The sequence below is a fragment of the Nannospalax galili genome, unplaced genomic scaffold (assembly GCF_000622305.1).
Source record: "Nannospalax galili isolate Female #2095 unplaced genomic scaffold, S.galili_v1.0 scaffold375, whole genome shotgun sequence".
Lineage (NCBI taxonomy): Eukaryota > Metazoa > Chordata > Mammalia > Rodentia > Spalacidae > Nannospalax > Nannospalax galili.
This window is the reverse complement of record NW_008337054.1, coordinates 493,432-509,891: the sequence shown is the minus strand read 5'-3', so window position 1 is coordinate 509,891 and position 16,460 is coordinate 493,432. Positions and strand designations below refer to the sequence as shown.

General features: G+C 42.7%; 2 pseudogenes; one reads left to right on the top strand and one right to left on the bottom strand.

Moving 5' to 3' along the window:
• The first annotated feature begins 5,801 nt into the window (after positions 1 to 5,801).
• On the top strand, positions 5,802 to 8,204 carry LOC103733083 (annotated as a pseudogene).
• Positions 8,205 to 13,478: 5,274 nt separating this feature from the next.
• Positions 13,479 to 13,950, bottom strand: LOC103733082 (annotated as a pseudogene).
• Positions 13,951 to 16,460: the final 2,510 nt, after the last annotated feature.

Sequence of the window (16,460 nt, the reverse complement as noted above, 5' to 3'; positions counted from 1 at the left end):
CCAGAAGAGGCATAAGGGGCAGTTTGCAGTAGCAGAGAAAAACAACAGAAAGGCAGGCCTGGCTTCTCATCTAGGCTGCTGTGGAGTAGCCTAGGATTTTTGTGGGACTTGGGAGAAGAGCACAGGCTGAGTGTATTCTGTTCCACAGTCTCCAGTGTCCTTCACTGGTCCCTGCTACCCAGCAACCTGCTACCACTCACAGGCCTCCTTGAGCCTCACTCCATCCCAGTAGCAATTTAAACCTGGAAAAGACTGCCTGTGTATTCTCACTGTGATGTAGTTGTGACTTTTACCTTGTCTCTGGACTTCTCAGTTTACTTTCTGCCTTTGTGCCACCAAATTATTTTGTAAGGCTACAAAAAGGGTTCTTATTATGAGAAAGCCAGAATTTTACCTAGAAATTTAAACACGTTTCAGTGTTTGTCTGTGAAATCATGAAATCACTGTCAACAATAAATATACCCTTGCAAGCATGGGCAGATAGGTGTGTGGTGAGGCATATAAATATAAGTTTTTCACGATTCTTATTTTGGCATGAATTGCCTTTTTTTGATTGGGGTGAGTCTGAGACAAGGCAGCATAGCCCAGACCAGCCTCAGAGTCCTTGCGTTCCCCCTGCAGCCCCCCAGTGCTGGCATTCTAAGTGTGAGCATGGTGTGCCTGGCGTTTAGTGTGAACTTTCTACTCACAAAAGAATGTGGGAAAAGTAGCTGCTGAAACAGATTTTTAGGCATCAGTAGACTTTTTTAGAGTCCTCAGACTGGGGGAAGCACTCTAGACATGGAAGGGGAAGGAGAACACACTGTGTTTGGCTTATCTGGTGGAAGCAAGTCAGTTTCCCTGAGCCACCAGCTTGTCCTTTGGAAAGTTAGATTAAATTGCTTACAGTCCTTCCAACCTCCAATTCCTGACCATGTGTGACTTAACATTGCATGAGAGGGGTTATGTTTAAGGGTTCGTAGTTGGGAATTGCTCTCTACTGTACCCCGATTTGACATATGGCTGTTTTTTGTTTGCTTGCTTTTGTGTAGCCAGTGTGCTGAGAATAGTTTTTACATTTTTAGAGGTTTAAAAACAAATACAACAGAAAATTCAGACTGACACACAAAAAAGCCTGTAAACCCAGTCTGCTAGGCAGTTCTCAAGATTTGTATCCTACTTAGTTTAGGGGACTCTGACATAGTGGCCTTGACTGTTAACAACTTTGTCCTAAACAAAAGCCTGCAGTTTTATTTTAGAATTTTATTTCCTCTGGGATATAGTTACCCTGGTATCTTAAGACTTTCTTCTGTGCACCCCAGCCTTCTAGCTTTTCATATTTCATTTAGAACTTGATCCTCCACACCACCCATTGGCTGAGGATTTGCAGTCAAATTAGTCTTGTTTAGTATATATTTTATGTAGAAAGGAGACATCAGTAAAAGCTTCAGGCTAAGAATAAGACATGTCAGAGATGTCATTTATATGAATAGAATTAGTTTCCTAAATAGCAATTTTATGTTTCTCACATCCTAAGAAATGGGTTTGTTGGTGGGTTTTCATGCAATCCTGAATATTGAGCCCAGGGCCTCACACATGCAGGGCAAATGCTTTACCACTAAGCTGCTTTCCCAATCCAGAATAGGGAAAGGTGTCATTTGCTAACCTTGATAAAATTCTAGAACAGTGATTGTTAATTGATACATCCCATAGTCTGTAAAGAGTCACAGTTTGCTACTCGTATAATGTTTATGTTTTGTGATTGATTTACTTTTAAAAAAGTGGAGTGAAATTTTATTCAAATTGCATGTAAACAGTATCACTTATAGGAAGGAAGGAAAGGGTTTTGTTTGGTTTTGGGTTTTTTTTTTTTTTTTGAGATTGGTCCTTGCTGTGTTGCCCATGCTGACTTCAAACTGTCCCCCTGCCTCAGCCTCTCTGAGTTGCTAGGTTACGGGGGTTTGCCATTGTGCTCAGCTTTAGCTCTTTGTTTTCAAGCAATGTATACTTGTTTTTAAGATGTTGACAAACTTTTTAAGTGTAGACTGGTTGTGTGTTGTTTTTGAAGGACACAACCGAGTTTTTCTTGAAGTGTCAGTGTGATGACATTTTAACATTTAATAGATCCTATGTTTATATGTGTCCTTGCACTGTGTTGTAGATTTGAAGTCAGTGTCTGTACAAGTGGGTCTTATTTATTCTTTTCTTACCTAGCATAGTAACTAACCTTTGGATAGACTGAGTGAACTGCTTCCTTGCTTGGTATCATCAAAGGTTCAGATAGGTTTGTGGATGGCTCATAATCACAATATAAATTTTCATTTTGTGGCAGCAACTTTTTTTGTACAACTGGAGAGGAAAAGAGTTATATTATTTTGCTTCACAAAACCAGATCCATTTTCTGAAAAGGCTAGGTTGACTTAGTACAAAGTTTAAAATTACAAAATCTTGGACTAGGTGTGATGGTACACCTCTTTAATTATAGCACTTGGAAGGCAGAGGTAGGCAGATCTCTGAATGCAGGTCAGCCAGGGGTACCCTGTTTGTTTGTTTGTTTGTTTGTTTGTTTGTTTGTTTGTTTAAAAAAGATTTAAAAATATTGGCTTAGTTTATGACCTAAACTAGAGGTGTAGGTGATCCTGCTTGAGTTGTTTTGTTTTATTGGAAGTGTATTTATTTCATGGTTTTATAGTCTTGCATCATTTATACCAGGTACTAAAAGACTTTTCCTCAGCTATCACCTTTGGGCTGTGCTAAATTAATATACTTTAAAAAGTATAACCTATATTAATGCTTAAATATAATCACAGTTTGAAACGGTATTCTCTATACTGACTTAGTTTTAAGGAAACTTGAATACAGGACCTGTATAAAGCATGTGTTACAAGTTAAGTATCCTTTTAAATAAATGCTTGGGACTAGCAGTGGATTTTGAATTTAAAATTTTTTGAAATATTTGCATATACATAACAAGATAGCCTTTGGACAGAACCCAAATCTAACCATAAAATTCCTTTGTTCACATGCCTTATACACATAATCTGAAAGAAATTTTGTGCAATGTTTTTAGCATGCTTGAGATTTGACTGGCCTATCACATGAGGCCAGGTCTGGAATTATCTACTTGTGTCATGTCACTCAAAAGCATTGGGATTTGGGAGCATTTTTGAGGTTCAGATTAGGGATATTCAACCTGTACTATTAATTACTAAGTTGTTCTATGAGTATGGCTAATATTTAGCTTGCCTCAAATTTTTTGAACTTATTTTCAGCTTTAACAAATTCTTGTTAAATGAACTGCATAGGAAAATTTTATCTTTAAATCATGACTCTATATAGTATAAGTACTAGGGAATTAAGGATAAGGTAGATATTTCATGTTTTTATGAAGACTTCTGTAAAGGCAAAGGGGTCCCCAGAGTCTCCAGAAGGTATTGAGTGATAATTCCATTGATTTTCTTTCTAACTGTTAAAGCATCAACATTTGAGTGGGTGAACATTTGCAGAGGAGTGCCTATCTGAACACTGGAGAAGAGTAAAGACAGTCATGCACAGAAAGGCCCTGTGAGTGGTAAATCCTCACAGGGTTTACTCACCCGAACCACACTGGGATTGGAGGGGCATCTGAAAGCTACTGTTCTAGAAGTTTTTGAGGAAGGATTTCTAAAATATTTGAGTCATTTTTGTCTGTTTGAACAGAAGAAATTGATACCAAGTCCTTTTTAAAAGAAAAGTTGTCTCACTTTATGATAAGATTGTTTTTTAAGGAAAAAAAAACCCTGTCAGATGTTTTTGTTTTATTATTTCTAATTTTTTACTTGAAGCAATCTTCTGAAAAATATTCCTCATAGATTGGCTTTCAAATCATCAAAGTAAATTTTGATTGTAAGTGTCATCTTTTTGCCATCCAGCAATCTTTATAAAGGCTGTCAGATCTGGTAATACACTTTGTATTTTACTTCAAGTATTTTGTAGTCTAATGACATAGCTGAGGATGGTGTATTTTGATATGTAAGAAGTTAATATTTTCAAGTAAGCAGTCTTTGCTATCATCAGATTATAATATGTTTTTAAATATTTTAATAGATACCTATTAAAGTATATGGAAAAATAAAATAATAGATACCTATCAAAGTATATGGAAAAATAAATAAAGTATATGGAAAAATAAACTTCCTCTAATAATAGTGTCTTATTTTTTAATGATGTAGATATCAAGTGTATTAGGGTGCTCTAAAGGAACAGAGCTGATATAATAAATATATATTGAAAAGGGATTTGTTGGGTTGGCTTCCATGATATGGTCTCGGTAGTCCAACAATGGCTGTCTCACACTCACTGGAGAGGCTGAGAATCTGGTAGTTGTTCAGTTCACCAGGCTGGATGTCTGGACAACCCTAATCTGGAGGATTCCTGGAGAACAGCTGATCTTCTGTCTGCATTGGAAGCCTAAAGAAGTTGGTTGTAATATTGGTGAAGGAATGCCACAGCAGTATCGTAGATAAACTTTCCAACCAGAGTGCAGGCAATCAAGCAGAAAGCAAAAACTTCCTTCTGCCTTGTCCTTTTATTGGGGCTGTCGCCCTCCAGAAATTGCAGCCCACATTTAGGATGGATCATCCCCCTTCAAATAATCTGATCAAGAAAGCCCCTCACAGGAATGCCCAGCAGCTTGTGATCAGTTAATTCCAGATCCGGTCAAGTTGTCAGAATGAGCCATCACATCACGATAGGAAGTACATGAAAATAGAGCACAGCAACCTGAATACATGGTTGTATACTATTTTTCTTACTCATCAGGATTGTAGAGTTGGTTTCTTACCTGTATAAATGTCATTATATAATGTGAATTTTAAGAATAAGCTTTGGTTTAAAAATGGATGTTTAATTTGTCTCAGAAGCTGAAAACTGGCCATCATACATGACAAGAGACAGATACACAGTAACAGTGTTGAATTTGAATTCCCGTTTTTTTTCCTGTGTATGAGTATATTGCTTGTATGTGTGTAAGTGCACCCATGTCATGCAGTACCCATGAAGGCCAGAAGAAGGCATTGGACCCCCTGGAACTGGAGTTAAAACAGTTGTTAGCCACCACGTGGGTGCCGGGAACAAAACCCATGTTCTCTGTAAGAGCAGTCAGTACTCTTTAGTGCTGAGCCATCTCTCTAGCCCTTAAATTCTCATTTTACAGAATTCCATCTTCACTACACAGTAATTCAGAACAGACTTCAATTCCTATCAAAGCACCTCAGAAGAGAGAAATCAGTATTTACATTCCTTTGTTTAAATTATTGGCTTTTAAAATAGAGCCTGTTTAAATTTATTTATCAATTTAATTTGTTTTGAGACTGGCTTGGAACTCACTACATAGACCAGGCTGGTCCCAAATTCAGAGGTGGGGCCTCTGCTTCCAGACTGGTTGGAGTTAAAGGCATGCACTACCTACCACACCCAAACTTTTTAGATAGTTTCATTGTATAGTCCAGGCTGGCCTTAAACTCAGAATGCTTCTTCCTTAGCCTCCCAAACAGGAGTGTTACCAAGCCTGCCTCTTCCACTACTTTTTAATTATTTTTACATGTCTGAATGTTTTACCTGCATGTATGTAAGTGTACTACATGTGTGCAATGTCCACAGAGGTCAGAAGAGGGCATATGATCCCCTGGAACTTGAGTGACAGATGGTCAGCTGCCATGTGGGGGCTGGGAACCAAATCCCCATCCTCTGCAAGGAGCAGCCAGTGCTACGTCATCTCTCCAGTGCCCCCCCACCAACACTTTCTTATGTTTAGTTCTTCAAGTATGAATTCTTTGATATCAATGATCCAAGGTTGGACTAAAATGAATTTAGATGATCTAGTAGAAAAAAATATAAAAATTTAAACATCAACTTTGCTGTGAAGATGGCATCGGGCAGCAGACAAAAAACTTGGACTTTCACTGAAAGCGGGACAAAGATGAATACAAGAAGCTTACCAAGAAGAGGCTCATGGAAGAGAAGGATGGAAAACCAGTGAAGCAGGAGCTTCTCCAACACAGAGATTATGAAGTGGACTTGGAATCCAAGCTTGGGAAGACAACTGTCATTACCAAGTCCACCCCACAGTCTGAAATAGGTGGATATTGCTGTAATGTCTGTGATCGTGTGGTGAAGCATCCCATCAATTTCCTGGATCACATTAATGGAAAGAAACATCAGCAAAACCTGGGTATGTCTATGCGTGTGGAACACAAACTTTTTTTGAGGGGGGTCTTTTTTGAGACAGGTTCTCCTAGTAGCCCCAACCGGCCTGGAATTCACTATGTAGACAGGCTGGCCTTGAACTCACAGAGATCTGCCTGCCTCTGCCTTCCAAGTGCTGGGATTAAAGGCGGGCACCACCAAGCCCGGCACAAAGAAACATTTTAAAATCAACAAGAAGAGGATGGAAGAGAAACAGATTATTATTTTGAAGAAAGGATGAACGATCTCAGAGAGGAGAAGGAAAAGCCTAAGCATACAAGAAAGAAACAGAAGAAAAGAAGGGCCAAAGAGGACTTGACATTTGAGGAGGAGGATGAGATGGCAGCTGTGATGGGCTTCTCTGGCTTCGGTTCACCAAGAAGAGTTACTGAAGCTCTCTGTTTGGTCTATACTGGACCTAATTGTGTGTGTGTGTTGAGGTGGGAGGAGGGATGTCATTTCTTTGGGAACTGGAGAAAGTCCTTAAGAGCATTAATGGGCAGGGCTAGAGGGTGAGTGTTTGTGGTTACCCTCTACGTTGGGAGAGGGTGTAGGATGTAGAGGTAATGCTGTGGCATGTTACTGCAGCCTCAGTATGTCACTGGAGTCCCATGACCTCTGTCCATCTGTGTACCCAATAAAGAAAGACCTCTCTCTTTGAGGCTGCTTTCCCAAAATTCCCCTGCATCTTTTTCTCTTCATCTATCCAACCTCTTGTCTGAGCATCCTCCTCTTTCCTGCATTTTGCTTTGTTTCAGTTTTGACTTTTGTTGAGCTTACAACAAAAGGGTTCTCTGGGTCCCCAGTATACAGATGATGGCATGTACTTGACCAGCTCCTCCTCCCATCCCACCCAACAGTTCTGTAGCCACTTGCATGCATGTACTTCTGCCTGGGTCAATAGTGTGGGTGGATATGTGTGCATGATCTGTCACAAAGAGGGAACCTGAGCTAGCCTCTTAGAGCACTGCTGCCTGGAGGCCTAATGTTCTTGGTCTCCTCAGCATGTTACAGGTAATTAAATGCAATGAGTGTTTGGCGTGGTTTGTGTCTGGTGAGTTTTTTTTAACATTGTTCTTCAGATGTTGGGTGTTTTACTTTACTGAGGATTTCTCTATTTTGTCTTCTTTGTCAGGAGGTTTTTAGGAGAATCTGATGCAAAAAAGAATGAAGTAATGAAACAACCTTAAAACCAACCAGTCAGTCTGGGAGACCTTGGGTTTCAGGATGTTCAACGTGTATAATAACACTGACTGGGCTTGTTTCAGACACACAGAAATTTAAATGTTAATTCACAGGGTCAGCAGGATGGCTCAGGTATGTCACTTGCCACACAAGCCTGACAACCTGAGTTTGATTTCCAGAACCCTCGTAAAGGTGGGAGGAGAGAACTGACTCCAAAGTTGTCCTATGACCTCCACACATGTGCCCACACTCACATATCACACACACACAATAGTAAGTGAAATTTGAAAGAAGGAAAAGGGGCTGGAGAAATGGCTCAACGGTTAACAGCACTCACTGTTCTTGCAGAAGACTTGGGTTCGAATCCCAGCACCCACACAGCAGCTAACAACTGTCCGTAACTCCAGTTCTAGGAGATTCGACAGCCTCTTCTGTCCTCTGCGGGCATTGCACGACATGGGTGTACTTACCTACACGCAGACATAACACAAAAATAATAAAATTTTTAAAAAAGAAGGAAAAGAATAAAGCACAAAGGTAGCTTTCAACTCATTATGCATGTGATAGAGACTGAACTCCTGATCCTTCCGCCTTCACCTCCCAGGTACTGGGAGAAGCAACAACATAGTTATGCCATTGGTGTTGCGAGCAATGGGTAGGATTACACTAACATGTTTGTACTGTTCTAGGTCAGTAGGGGTCAGAAGGGAAAGATCCTTCTGATAAGGGTCCACTTTTCCTTCCCTATTCCATGCTGATCTACAGTTTCCATTAAAGCGAGCAAGGCCTTTGAGAACACAGCTCCGGAATCCTGAAGGAACATGTTCTCAGTGTTTCAGGTCCTCTCAGCTAAAATGGATGCTAAGAGTCAGGCTGCTTGTATTCAGGCATCACAGTAATGTGGTCTTTTATGTTGAACCATTTGCTGATTTGTGTGTGTGTGTGTATGTGTGTGTGTGTTTTATGTTGAACCATTTGCTGATTTGTTGGGGGGAGATGGGAACTGTGTACACATTTGTGCATACAGGTCTTTGTTCCCATGCACATGTGTGGAGGCCAGGGGAAGATGTTGGGTGGCCTCCCTTGCAAGCCCCAGCAGTCCTCCTGTCTCCACCCCCACAGCACTGCGGTTACAGACGTCTGTGGCCACACCCGGCTTTTTACATGTGTGCTGGTGATTTAAACTCAGGTCCACACACTTGAGCAACAGTAAAAACTCTCCAGCCCCCAGACCCTTTTCTTATCATTCCCTAAATAATAATAACTTTATATTGCATTGGCTGTAGTGCTATGCACATGGAGTTCTATGAACATCTATTATGGAAGAGGTATGATGAGCCTGGTGTGGTGTGACACTTCCTAGGGAGACATGAACAAACGTCTACTCAACTCAGACAGGGAACCAACAACAGACCAAAGTAAGGATATCACCAAAGTCCAATTGGTGAACCAATGAGTTTTATTGGGGAGTACTGGTGAGGGGTTATAGGAGCAGAAATGACTCTAAGACTGCTGCATCACAAAAAGCCCACCCCAGTGTGGGTGACAGCCCATAAAAGCTGGAAACCAGGAAGGCACTTCACAATTTGCAGGTATCTTAACAGATTAGAAAGTGTCTTCCAGGCAGCATTGCTGGTCTCTGCCTCTCCTAGGCAGTTCAGCCCATTTGAGTTTCTCCCCACAGGCCTTGCTGCTTATATAAGCTTGGGGAGAGAGAGGACTAGTGCACCTGGTCAGTGTCAGGGACATCCTGAAGCTCTTGAGTTGTTTACTTCCTGAGTCTTTTCAAGAAGCCTTCTTTTAGAACACCCTGAGTCTTAACTAGCTTCCCTGTAGGATGGAATGTTTTCACCTCCTTTTAGAACACCCCTCCAAAAGGGAATCTTTCCCAGATAGAATATATCAGTTGGAGGAGATGACTATACAGTAAGTATGGAGTCAGAGCCTTTAAAGAAGTAACTAAGGACAGACCAGTCAGGAAGCCCCAGGGTGGAAAACTCCTTTACTAAATGGAATCTCCTGCATTGCTCCTGCTTCACCACAGACTAGTCCACTCTATTTAATCTGGCCTTTTTCCAACTCAAATTTCCATTTGTTTCTTATTCCCTAGATGAGATGGCATCATCTTTTTTTAAAATTTGTGATTCTGGCCTTATATGGTACCTGGAAGGAGTTTATGAATTTTAAGGAGATCTACAAGCAAGAGATTTTATAACTTGTATTCAAACATTTATTTGACTGAGGCAAAGAAGACCTCTCAGGAAGACCTTGCCAACTGATGAGCATTCAACATAATAATTATGAAGCATTAATGAAGAAAATCAAGCCAGGATGTGACCTTCAGAATCTTCCCGATCAATAGGATCTCTGTGAAAGGGTGACAAGAGTGAATGCTAGATACCCAGAAATATATTGAGCCCACATAAAGTTCAGTGCTGTTTAGTCCAGAAAATTCAGCATTACAGTTCATGCTTTCTTTTTCCAGAAAATCATCCAGGAAGAACGTGAATTTTTTTTTTTTTTTTTTTTGGTCTTTTTGAGACAGGGTCTCCCTGTAGCCCCAGCTGTCCTGGAACTCACTATGTAGACCAGGCTGGCCTTGAACTCACAGAGGTCCGCCTGCCTTTGCCTCCTGAGTGCTGGGATTAAAGGTGTGCGCCACCACGCCCGGCTAAGAGCGTGAATATTTTGAGCACCTTTTCCATCAGAAGACAACTAGGTAGGGGTCCTACGTGGTGATCCCGAAAGGAATCCCTGGAACTGGGAAGACTGATGCTAGAGAACCTAATGCTGGCGTAGCTGGAAAGCAGGGTCTATCAAAATAAATGCTCATATGCCTTCTACTTCTACTGTGGAGAAGTGGGGAGGTGGTGACAGTGAGCCTGGCTGAACTGATCTCAAGAATGGTCTAGCCCCCAGCTCCGAGTGGTCTAGCCCTCAGCTCCCACAGTGGAAATCCTGTCCCAACCCGACTCTCCTTCATCAACAGCTTTGAAGAGCTGAAATGTGATTTTTGAATGAAGAGAGTCAGCTGAGTGGTGATTGGATGGAGAAGTGGCTAATGAAGATATTGCTGAGCACTTTGCTCAAGAGGAAGCTATCCCAGAGTCCTCTCTGCTCACCATAGCTACCTCAGAGAGCCTTCAGAAACTGGAGGATAGGTTGGAGCACTCAGAGATGAGAGTCAGGGGACTAGAGCAACAGAAACCTGATTTCCACTGCTTAATTCCAGATCTGGAGGGGGAGGGGGGGTGACCTAGGCCAATTGCAGGGCTACATCTCCCTTCCAAAGCTGCTACTCCCTCCCAAGGCCGCTGCTCCCCTCCACGCCGCCCCCTTAGCGTTTTGCAACTGCTGTAACTACTAAAGATCAGTAATCTCCCAAAGGCCAGAACTATTGCAATTGCTAAGGTCCCAATTGCCAAATTTAAAAGCTCACAGATGGGAAGCAAAAGGCCTGCCCAAGGGAGGATACCTGGAGCGGTATCAGTGAGGGAGAAGGGGAGGGAGTGAGGAAAGCTGGAGCCCAGGGCCTTATGAAAGGCCCAATCCAAAGCCCATTAGGGGGACTCCAAGCTCTGGGGCCTCCTTCCTTCTAATGGGAACTGTTGTCTAGTATAAAAAACCACAAGTTTGTCTTTTTCACCCTTCTCCTCCCCTTCGTGGCTATTGGCTCTGCACTCTCCATGCCAGCGGCTCTCTTCCCCAGTCTTCCACTCTCTGGCACCTGTCCCCTTTTGTCCAGGCTCCTGAGGATTGCTCACCGCTCCTTGCCTCTTCTGTCATTTTGATGCCCGTTTGCTTGGCAGGTCCTTCAGTTATAGCACCCAAGCTATGCTGCTGCCAGCACCTGAGCATCTCCAGCAGCTCCTATGCTTAAGGGCTCCCAAGCCATTAGGACAGGTGTGAAGCCTCTGGCTTCTCCCCTCCCACCTGCCAGCTTTACTCCTCTGCTATCACTTCTGCCATGGCTGCCTTGCCCCCCTTTCCTGGCACTCTCCTGGAAAAAGGCGCATTTCTACAGCCCCTCCTACCTCCACTCCCGAGGCTACTGTCACAGTTTCCAGTGCTTTGGCCTTCTGGCTTTCCCGGTTGTCCAGTTTTTTTTCTTTTTCAATATTTCTGAGTATTTTTTTCTCTTGTCAGTAACAAAGCAGGGTGACACAGACATGTGTCTCAGTTGTGTTTAGTAATGCCCTCGTTTATTTTACAATCTTTTCTGACATATCCGTATGCATTTGAGGTGAGTTATCTGAAAGTGCACTAAAAGTACTTGTTTGCCTGCAACTTTATAAAAAAATTTATTGAATTTTTGTGTATTTCATACAGAACATCTTAATCATCTTTGTACCCCCTTCCCCATTGGCACCTGCCCATAGCCCCCACCACTGGAATTCATATGTTCTGTCATTTGTGTTAAGGTGTATCATGTCAAGTTAGTGTTCCCAGATGTCCCTCAGTGCAAGTTCATCCACTGAGGTCTAGTCAGCTTATTTAGAGTCCCTCCCTTTAGGAAGATCAGCTCTTTCTCACCCAGCAGTAATCAGCTGCCAATAATTCTTCAACTAAGATTGGGGCCTGCTGTCCATTTCCCTAGTTGTATGCTGGGTTTTTGTCTGCTTGAGTTTGCATGGGTCTCGTGCATGCTGACGCCATTGCTGTAGGTTCTTATGAGAAGGATCCCAGGAGCTTGTTTATGTGCATATGGTCATAAACCTCTTCCCTGACTCTTACAATCTTTCCACCCCTTCTTCTGCAATGGTCCCTGAGCCCTGGGTGGGTGGATTTTAATATAGGAGCCCTTTCCAAGGACCCACACTCCGCAGACTCTTATTCGATGTTTTTTGTCTGCAACTTTTTAAAATGTTGATGAAATAACAATAATCAACATATCACTAGTTAAGTACACCAACATGTCAGGATTTTTCTCAAACGTTTTAGAAGCAAAGTGGCTCAGATAGGAAGAGAAAGCTCAGAAAACTAGACAAAAATCAAGTAAGAGTGGAAAATATTAATTCTATCAATCTGTTGCTTCTGTGTTTATTATTTTTGTCTTTGAGACAGGTCTCACTATATAGCAAGGCTGGCCTGGAATTCATGATCCTTGCTCCCCACTCCACCCCCATGCTGGGATCACAGACATGTGCTATCACATCCAGCTTTCCTCATTTGACAGAAGTGTGCACCCTGAGTGTGTCTGACTTAAAACCCTCCCAGTGTTAAGTGGAGGGCTGCTATGGATGGGACCATTGTCATTATAAAAGCCTAGGGCAGAGAGGTGTATGGTGAGCAGAGGGCACCACTGTGTGCTGGCCATGTACCCACTCCAGGTAGACCAGAGTCTCCAGGTCTTGCTGGACCCAGAAGCTGACCTAGACCTGCAGGTCACTCTTACTTTATTACTGTCTTCTGTTTTGTTCCCTGTTTTCTTGTTCTGTTTTGTAATTAGGGAAAGTAAGAAGTTCAGCTAATCCATGAATGTTTAACTACTCTTCAAACTGTCTTACTCAAACATTATTATTTTGCAAATATAACTGTTAGAGTCCAGCTGTGCAGACAACCCTCCCCCAGTGCAGTAAAGCCTCACAAGACAGACCCTGAGGGCCCCCTTGCAAACAGGAACTGGCCAGGTGGCTGCATTTAGAGCTGTCTCAGCACAAAGCTGTTCCCCAGATAATTTTAGAAGATACACACGTCCCTGCACCCAGACCTACCAATGTAAGAGCTGTCTCAGTTCAAGCTACGTCCCCTGAAACTGTAAAGATTATTTTTACCACCTTACACATTCCCCACCCCCCTATAAGAACTTCCTCAGCAGTCAGCAGGTGACTGGTTGCTTTCTCTCCCCAGCTGAGCTGCCAGACACCAGCAATCCTAAGAAATAAACTTTGCTTTGCCAGAGTCCTCCTGTGTTTTCTGCGGCTATTCCCTGCCCAGCTTTTATCTAACAATAACTAATTTCCACCTATAATTATCTTGAAGATAAACAGCAAGTCAGCTGAAAAAAACAGGTGGGGCATGGGGCTGAGGGACATTACCACCCTTGGGCACAGCACTGTGGTTGAGTTGCCGGATGGTGGTGGGAAGGATTAGCTAGTCTTCTCCAGGAACGCCTTGCAGTACCCGAGGTATTGCTGATACACCAGCTCAAAGGTGGAGTCTTTGCCATAATAGTAATTTTCCAATAATGAGTTGTTTCTGTGGATCACAGCTCCCAAGTAGCTCAATTTTAGCTTTGCAGTTTTTAACTTGATTACTTTTTCTATTCAAATCTCTCAGATTGCTTTCATCCAGTATATAACCAAATGTGGCAAAGTCTTCTTTGGTAATCTGTGTTGCCTTCTGGGCTATGCTAACACCATGATTTCTTAGGCAGCTGAAAGCTCTTGAGTCCAGGGTCTGGCCCATGTTACAGTCAGAAACAGCGCTGCTGTCAATGGCCCAATTAGCTGAAACATTTTCATCAGTTACCAGTATCCTGAAAACTGCATCTGCAGTGGGTTACTGACAAATGTTATCCAGACACATGAATAGCATCAACTTGGACTCATGCTCAGCCATCTTCCAGTGCAGACAGTGGTGCCCTGTGGATGTCTAGTTCTTTATTTTTCCCACAGAATGAGCTTGATGAATCTTCTAGACATCACCCCTCACCCCAGAACCCTGTAACAATAAGTACAGAGCTCAGGGAGCCTTCAGTTTGATGAGGGAAGATAAGCAACTTTTCACCATGTGCCAGATCTCCTGCCTTGCTGCGTGGTGGCTATCTGCCTGAAGCAAGAGATAGAAATGGAAAGAGCTGGCCCTCATCTGCTGACGCACCTCCCTGCACACTCTTCAGCTTGTTCGTTCCCAAAGATGCTCGTTATCCAAGTAAGGAAAAGTCAAGGGCAGCTGAAGGCCTGTGTCCCAGGCCACCCAGGGCATGTAGACTGATAGGTTTATTCTTAGTGAGGAGGCTCAGGAGAAACTGGGTAGTTGACTGATATTCCTTTACTGCTTGACAATATTCTTCTAAAGAGCAGGGAATCTGAAAACTTCTATGCATTTCTCTACCCATCTATCTAGTCCTGTCACCGTATTTTATCTGCTGAAGAGCCAGATGGATAACCTAGCCTGGATGTTGAATGTATAAACACCTGTTTATATTTATAAAGAATGTAAAAGCAAGGTGGATTTGGGATGAAGTCTCATATTTGGCCTTTTATATGAAATGGAACAAGGAAAGCTAAATGTGTTCTTAGGTTACCAATTGTCTCCAGAGCTAAAAAGCAGCATTTCACCAGTGCCTGGAGACATTAAGTGAGAGCAAATCGCCTCGGAGGCAGGTAGACTCCATGAAACTGACTCAGACTGGGATGAAGCCTTCATAATCAAGTGATGGACTTGGTGTAAGAAATGACGTTTGTGTTCATGTGTGGGAAGCGAGCACGGCCGAGTCAGCCAAAGATGGCGCCTTGGCTGGCTGCCAAGCCTCGTGCTTGTTTACTCCAGCTCTTGGCTGATTGCCACAGCTCATGCCCCTCGCTTGTTTACTCCAACTCCCTGAAGCATGATGAGCCCGATCATGTGCTGCCTGCCTGATGATCTTACTACGTGGCCCAATAAGCTGCCACTCTGCCTGCCCGCTACGCGTGTGTGTGCCCTGATTGGTCCTGGCTGGGGGGAGGGCTGTTGGGAACGCTATATGAAGAGCTGAAGTGTGTAATAGAAAGAGAAAGTGAGAAGAGAAAGCCTGAACCTCACCTTGGTGTCTGTGTCGTCTTTCCTGGACTCTGTTGGACAGAGTCCTGGTTCACGACAGGTATATGCCAAGGAGTGGTATAACTGGGTCAAATGGTAGGTTCATTTGTAGTTTTCTAAGAGTTCTCCACACTGCCTTCCATAGGGGCCAAAAGTTCCCTCTAAGAGGGAATGAAGGGAAAGTTTCCACAAGGTGGAACGGAGATTAAAGTTCCCTAGGAAAAGGGACGGAGATTAAAGTTCCCTAGGAAAGGGACGGAGATTAAAGTTCCCTAGGAAAGGGACGGAGAAGCAACTTAGAGAAAATGGGTGCTGGCGGATCGAAAGCGAAAGTGCACATTGTGCTAGTGCAGCTTTTAGAGCGTGGCAGGATTAAGTTAAGGCTGAGACGGTGGAAAAGTTCTTGGATACCGTCACAGCAGAGGCCCCGTGGTTTCTTGAGGAGGGGTCTGTAGCTGCTGCCTCTTGGGAGCGATTAGGAAAAGAGTTATCAGATAAAGATGCGAAAAAACCCCTCCCTAGAGGTACTCTAGCTATTTGGACTTTGGTACGGACCTGTTTAGCAGACAAAACAGGGAAGTATGAGACAGATATAGCTCAAGGAGCTCAAGCTTTAGAAGAAGCAAAAGAGGAAGCGTCTCAACTCAGTGCATGCTGTGCTTCTTCAGAAGTAGAGGAGGAAGAATATGATTCTGAGGATTTAGACAGCATTATGGAACAGCTGAGAATTACTGATAATAAAAAGAAAAAGGAAAAGGTTGAGCCTAGTGCTCCTCCGTGGGATAGAGACTGTCTGGAAGCCATGCCCTCCATAGAAAGGAGCTGTCGCACGCTTAGTGCAGGTATATGGCGCCATCTAGTGCCTAGTTATGGAGCTTTCCCAGTGTTTGATGATCAGAACAATCAAAGATATCACGAGCCCCTGGATTGGAAAATAATTCAAAGGTTAAAAGAATCTGTGGCTACCTATGGGATACAAGCAGCTTATACTATAACTCAGGTTGAAAGCCTTACTAGATGTGCTATGACTCCTTTTGATTGGCAAAATCTTTGTAGGGCTGTTCTTTCAGGGGGCGATTATTTGAATTGGAAATCTGCTTATTGACATTGATAGATAGATGGTAAGTAGATAGGTAGATAATAGATAATAGATGATAGCTAGATAGATGATAGATGATGATAGAAGATATAGATGAATGGATAGATGATAGATAGATGATAGATAGAGATAGATGATAATAGATGATTGATGATAGATAATAGATGATAGATACAAAGATGATAGATACAAAGATGATAGATGATAGATAGATAGATAGATAGATAGG